Raw genomic sequence first — 7205 nt, forward strand, 5'->3', positions numbered from 1 at the left:
AGAGAAGTGGTTATGTTTCTTTCTGCAGTGCTCACTTTATCTCAGGTAGCAAGGATGAAAATGGAATGCAGGTTTAAGGGTGAGAGAAGATGGAAAGGCAGCAACTTTGTTTAAAAGTTTTATTTTGGAAATGCCTTTAATTATTTCTTTTAGTCATCCTGTTCTATATACCATCAGGAGTTAGTGTGTGTTCCAATTACTGATTGAGAACACTTGATAACTAATTAGGAAGGGAGGGAGGAAGGAAGGACAAAGACAGAAGCAGAGACAAAGAGCCCTGGGGAAAGAACTGAAAGAGGGTCTAATCAACTTGACTTTATGTTGAGACAACTAGAGAGACTCTAAGTATCAAACCATTAAGAGGGGAACTCGTCTAATTGCCTCTGCCAAAGACAGATAGATCCTCGCCCTCATTCCTTCTGGTGCAAGTCAACAATCCAGCTGCTTCCTGGGGACCCACTGTGTCAACCAGCGTTTCATATTTAAGGAACTGAGAGTGATGTGACTTGGATCAAGACAAATCCTGTCCACAAAGAACTTGCCATCTACTTATAATCAAAGCTTTGAAAAAGGCAAAAGGGCCTTTTAACCCTCCTTACTCCGTCTTAGCAATCAGCAGGCCTGGTTTGTCTTTAAGCACTTCATTGTTAGTGAGGTACAAATAATGCTCTTTGTGTTGAAATTCTGAAATGATTGTGTTTATCTCTTAAACTGCTGCTTAGTGATGAATGAATGCAAGCTGTTTGTACAAAGACCCATGAAATTCAAGTGGATGGATGCAGCTAACCTCCACATGCAAACCTCAAAAGCAAATAAAGCTGAAAGCAGAGAGAAAATTAAAATACATCTTTTCTCCCACCACCTTGCAAATTTCCAAAGATGCTTTTGTGAAGCAGTCGCTCCCCATCTCTGCTCCCTCCATCGGGGGAAGAGAGGCATCCGGAAGATGATGTTATGCATCTAGATAGTCCAATTAAAATATTTTCTTCTATGGGAATGCTTATCATGAAGTAGCACAGGGGAAGTGATGTCAAAACTAATTGAGGGTCAAAGCCAAATCTGGAATGATTAAGACTTTCAGGGCACACTTCAAATGCAGTAATCATGAGCTGTCTCACTTAAAGCCACTGCAACACTGGGGAGGCAAAATCAAGAGCATAGCAGCAGAGCCTGTTTTCAACCTAAACAATTCAGAGTCTGGAAGATTTTCTGAAACACTCCAAAGGGCTCCCCCATCAGGGGGCTTCCGTTCAGATCTGCATCCAAAGGAATCATCTTTCACCTCCATGTGGGCAATGCCAGAGGGGAACAAGGAGGTGGGAGAGAGACTTCCATCCATTCCATTTACAAACTGCCAGGGCATATTATCTGTCCTCTAAATGAATGTTTAGCGAGCATAGGATGATTTTGCCTGGTTCCCTACAAGATGCAAAAGATGTAGGGAAAATGAATTTCTGGCTAGGCTTTAAGTGAAATCGCAAAACCAAACATGTTTAATCAAGATGCCGGTGACAGCTCATCGCTCATCGTTAGGATACATTTGTGGGGCTGTAATTTCTCTCTCACCCACAGTAGTGTTTGCTTCTTTCGTGTTTCCTCAGGCCAGTCCCCCTCAGAAGTCCGCAGTCGGCATATTATTTCTTCTTCCTTCAAGCTCTTATAGTTCTCCTCTGGAGATCTCACACACTGCTGGTTCTGGACTGCTGTGCTCAGGGTTAGCCAAGCAATAGGAAATGCTTGTAGGCAGAGAACAGCAATTTCTTTTTCATCTAAAGAAAAAATGTTTTAAGATGCTTAGCACACCCAGATTGGGGAAGTAGGGAGAGAAACAAGGAAGAAATCCTAAATTGTTTCTTCTCCATAGAACAAATTTTTGGTCTCAAGTCTATTTTTTTTAAAGATTTATTTATTTATTTATTTGAGAGAGAGAGGGAGAGTGTGTAGGTGCGCAAGAGTGGAGGGAGGGGCAGAGGGAGAGAATCTTCAAGCAGACTCACAGATGAGCACGGAGCCCTACAAGGGGCTGGATCCCATGACCCATGAGATCATAACCTGAGCCAAAAACAAGAGTCAAACACTCCACTGACAGAGCCACCCAGGCACCCCAAGTCTCAAGCCTATTTTTAGTGTTTCAATTCTCTTTATTGTGATCCAGCTTATTGGAATAAAGATAGTCTCCAAAGCGTTGACAGAGTGGCAAGATGAGAGCCCATATCTTCTTTCATGTGCTATCACTGAATCTTACTCGGATTAGGGCATCATGGTGTGTGGTGGCATTTGATTGTGTGAATGGACTTCTCATCTTGAGCTAAATGCTAAGAAACATCTTCCCACTGTGGAATTGCTGGTGGGAATGGGAGGGTTTTCATTATCTATTGTGGGTCTGTTCTGGTAAGCTGTCACCTTAAAGCTATAGAAAGCTGCTCCAGAGCTATTTGTAGGGTGAGCTTGGATGCTTTGGCTTTTGTGTTTTGGACTCAAACCTGTGGGTCTCTGGTTTCAAATCTCCGATTTCAAATCCTTGGGTCATTCTTGGATTCCTACCAACCCTTCTCTCTAGTTCTTACTCCTTTCTTTTTCTCTCTTGATGATTCTAGAAGTCTTCTCAGGGTCTGAGTATCCACAGGAGGAGAAGAAGCCACTTATATTCCAAACCAAGACCAAACCTGTTAGAGTGGTTATTAATGTTAAGTATTGCCAATGTTGCACCATATTTGGCAGCTCAGAGAATGACCTAGAAGCGCATTCTCAGAAATCATTTTTTTAAAAACTGGAGTTAGGAAGCGTCACGTGAAATTTGTTGGAAGCTGGGGCTTGGGACTTGATGAGTATAAATGTCTTTAATCAAATTCTTGGTTTCTTATTCATAATCCTGTGTTGGCACCTAGCCAAGAGATAAGCATCTCATGAAGAACCCAAAAAGCAGGCTGCATATTTATTGTGTAGTTTCTGTTGTTTTTTGGAAACCTTAGGATTTTATGTCATACTCTGTGTCCTACTGAGTCACTGTAGTGTTTTTATTTTCCTAAGAAGCTGAGAGCTCATAATTTATTAACCAAAGAATCACATCCACTTAATTGTTCAACAAATATGTAGGAGTGCCTGCTTTGTGTAAGCCCCTGTGCTAGGCTCTGGAGAGTGGCTTTCTCCTGGACTCTGCTAGCCCTGCAGTAGATCCATGTCACAGGACAGATTACCCTGGAAGCTGGCTCTGAGGTGGATATTACATTGTAAGAAGTGTACTGGAAAGGTGCCTGGGTGGCTCAGTCGGTTAAGAGTCTGCTTACAGCAGATCATGACCTACATGATCCCAGCGTCCTGGGATCAAACCCCACCTTGGGCTCCCTGCTCAGGGGAGAATCTGCTTCTCCTTCTCCCTATGCGCCTCCCCTTGGCTTGTGCGTGCTCATTCTCTCTCTCAAATAAATAAAAATAAAATCTTAAAGTAAAAAAAGTGTACTGGAGAGGGTCCTTGGGGTTGACACTTATGGAAGAAGTGATGGAAACAGAACTGGGCAAGAGAAGAAGCTGAGTCCTGATCAGTCCCATCAAGGGCCTCAACCCACCCTATGGTGGGTCCTGAAGTTGGGGTCACTCTTCAGAGTCATTGAGAAATGAGGCAGTACGACCAGGCCTGGGAAATGGACTACTCCCCTCATGTAAGGTTAGTACTGGATGGGGCATGACCTAGGTCAGGGCGCCTCCATCCAGCAGAAGCAGCACTGCCAGCGGCTCTCCGTTGGGAGGAGATCCTGATGGCACGTGAGTGTCCATACGGTATACTAGAATGCACTCAGCTACTCCACAGAAGGTCCTGATTCAAACGGCTTGTCCCAGAGTAAGACATCAGGAATAACACCACTCTGGGATTTGTTAGTTCAGTAGCTCATTCAAGGACCCTTCCATCTTCCAACTTTTTCGTCATTCCCAACAAGAACTCTATACCCATTAAACAGGAGCTTCCCTTTCCCTTTCCCCTTCTCCCCAGCTCCTAGGAACATATATTCTACTTTCTGTCTTCATGAATTTACCTATTCTAGGTACTTCATACAAATAATATTTGTCCTCTCTGTCTGGTTTATTTCACTAAGCATGTTTCCAGGGTCTATCCATGCATATTATATCATATATAAAAATTTTGTTCCTTTTTATGTTGGAATAATATTCTCATACACACAGAGACACACACACACACAGACACACACACACATCATTTTGCTTATTCCATTCATCTATTAGTGGGGACTTGGGCTGTTTCCACCCTTTGGCTACTGTGGGTAATGCTTCTATGAACATTGGTGTATAAATATATGTTCAAGTCTCTGCTTTCCATTCTTCTGAACATATGCCTAGGGGTTGAATTGCTGGGTCATATGATAATTTGATGTTTAACCTTTTTGAGAAACTGTTTTTGGTAGCAGCTGCACCACTTTACGTTCCCACCAGCAATGTGTGCAGGTTCCTATTTCTCTCCATCTTTACCAACATTTGTTATTTCCATTTTTAAAAATTATACCCATTTCCCCCCATAGCTTATTGACCACTGTTGACCAATTCCTAAATTAATTATTGGGAAAGTGAATAAGATCACCATTGATTGCTTCAAACTAACTAGGACTCACATCCTGGGGAGAGTCCACATTCCCTGAAGGACATGGCTGCAGAGAGAACAGTTGGATATCTGACCAAAATCAGATCTTTCTGGCAAGAAAGAGAGGATGGGGACGAATAATAGGGAGGCTACTGTCAATGTCTGCAATGGAGAGGCTTTAAAAACCTTAACACCCAGAACAGAAATTCTGATTCAGTTGAGCCAGTCTGCAGTGGGTTCCCAACATCAGTCATTTTTATATGTTCACCAGGTTGATTCGAATGCACAGTCAGGGTTGAGACCACTGACCTAGTAGGTGAGGCCACCCACTAAGCCCATAAGTATGAGAGCTGAGAAGTACAATGTGCAATGGGAGCCCTGGACAGAGCCTACTCTGGTGGACCGAGGAAATCCCCTCAGAGGAAGGATATTTAGAAATGTCAGGAAAGCAGGCTGAGAACATAGACACAGGAGACAGAAAAGGTGTTGCCTAAGGAATAGGAAGAAGTTCAGTCCAGCTGGAGTGAGGCATTCTGACCTCAAGGTGACAATATTTTTAATCAGATAATGGCAACTCTTAGAGCAATGGCTAGATCACGCACTTCAGCCTGGTTTACTTTCAGGTATATTTACCTATCCCCTCTGCCCTGCTCTTGGTAAGCCAGGTAAGCAGCAGGTTATAGTCACTGTATTTTAAGCCTACCTGTGCTTTGTACAACCAGTATGGCCTGAGGAAGTTCCATGACCTCGCTAGAGCTCTAGAAAGGTCCTACAAAGTGAGGTTACAGTGAGTCCTTCACAGGGCTCAGATGAGATGAGAAAATGTATGCATGTGAGTGTCCTACATTAATATGCTGATGAATTCCAAATTTCTGTTCCCATCAAACCTCTCTCCAGAGCACCCCTGATCTCCAGACCTGTACATCAAGCTGCCTACTTGACATCACCCCTTGAACGTGTAGTGGGCATTTCCCACCTGACATGGTTAAGATTGAGCTCCTCATGTGCTGCTCAAAACCAGCTCCCCCTCCATGCTTCCCTGTGGCAACTAATGACATCTCCATCCTTAGTGTCACCCTTGGCTCCTTTCTCTCCACAATCTGGTCTGTTAACAAGTCCTGTCACTCTGTTTTCAGAATATATTCAGAATTTGACCACTTCTCACACCCGCCCCCCCCCCCGTCATGATCCAAGTCGATGTTCTCTTGTGCCCAGATTTTGTAGCAGCCTCCTGATTGCTCTCCCTGCTTCTGCCCTTCCCCCCACAGTCCATTCTCAACCCTCCATCCCACTTAGAGTAAAGGTTGAAACCTTCCTGATGACCTGTCAGATCTTCTGTCACAAGGCCCACTATTATTCTCTTATCTCCGGCATTCTCCTCTTTTTTCACCTGCTTCAGCCCCAGCTCTCCTGCTTGTCCCCGAATGTGCCAGGAACACTCCTACTGCGGGGACTTTGTGCTTGTGGTTTTCTTCACTGGAATCTTCTGCCCCATTTAGCCACAGGTGGCTAACTTCTCATTTCTTTCACAGCGTCACTCAAAGCCTATAATGTCACAAAGTCCTTCCCTAGACACCTTGTTTTAAATTTCAGCATTTGCCCTTGACTTCAAATTCTCCTTCTCTGCTTTATTTTTATCTTAGCATTTACCACTAACTTGTTGTATATATTGTTTATTTATATTGTTTTTTAGTTTTCTTCCCTACCAGGATATACATAAATATAAGTTTTTATATAGTACATACATAATATATATATTTATCAAGTGTTCCTACCAGAATACCCCAGCTCCCCAAGGGCAGGGATTTTTGTCTGATTTGTTCACTTTACATCTCCAGTGCCAGGACAGTGGGGACTCCATAAGTCTGTTAATACCACGCTTTACAGAAAAGAAACCTGTAATAACAAACCTCAAAATAACCTCAAAATAACAAAGCTAGGAAGTGGTGGAGTTGGGTAGTTTACTGTTCGATGGTGCTTTACACATAAAAATCCTCTTTAGCAAAAACACAGAGCAATGTCAGTGGCCCCTCTCCAGTCTCCTTCTGTACCACAGTTGAAGAAAGGAAATCCCTCAGATGAAGAAGGACTAGGGGCTGAAGGCCTCATGGACTAGTTGATGGACCCCTGGCTAGGGTGTTCAGATATGAGTGTCATTAAGCAAGGAAGCCAGGGAACCATTTCCACCCTTCTTCCCAAGCAAGAAAGGAATTAAGCTCCTGGAAGCAAATAGGCACAGGAGGAAGGCTCCTTAGCATCACGGGAAGATATGTCAAGTCCGTTTGAAATGGCTGGGGAGATTTTTTTGACGCAGATATCAGCTTCAAGACGTATGCCACTGGCAGCACCACCCAGACTCTCTGTGGCCCCTAAAAATTCCTTCCTCTTCCATTCATTCCATTGAACACACAACAAGAAATCCTAGCAGAATACAGGAAGAACAATCAGAGAATAGCCCGCAATTAAATATGCTAAAGCTTTATTGGAATGATTTTTAAAGAGTGCTTTTTTTTTTTTTTTTTGAAGAGGCAGGTGGCTTCTCTAAGAAGTTCAGAAGGAAGAGGACTGGGCAGGGCGTGAATGGAAGCAGAGTCCTGCTGGCTGTGGATTCTGT

General features: G+C 43.4%; 1 protein-coding gene and 1 long non-coding RNA gene across 2 annotated transcripts in view; one reads left to right on the top strand and one right to left on the bottom strand.

Annotated features, from left to right (window-relative positions):
- The window catches only part of SCD5 (stearoyl-CoA desaturase 5), a 150827-nt gene that overhangs the window by 134352 nt on the left and 9270 nt on the right, over positions 1-7205 (top strand). The gene's annotated exons all lie outside the window — the stretch shown is intronic.
- Positions 1471-6022, bottom strand: LOC111093582. Its single transcript, XR_005382906.1, has 2 exons — positions 5903-6022; positions 1471-1769 (listed from the first exon to the last, which is right to left on the bottom strand). It is a non-coding gene; the product is annotated as an uncharacterized LOC111093582 (long non-coding RNA).

Source organism: Canis lupus, chromosome 32 (assembly GCF_011100685.1).
Source record: "Canis lupus familiaris isolate Mischka breed German Shepherd chromosome 32, alternate assembly UU_Cfam_GSD_1.0, whole genome shotgun sequence".
NCBI classification, from domain to species: domain Eukaryota; kingdom Metazoa; phylum Chordata; class Mammalia; order Carnivora; family Canidae; genus Canis; species Canis lupus.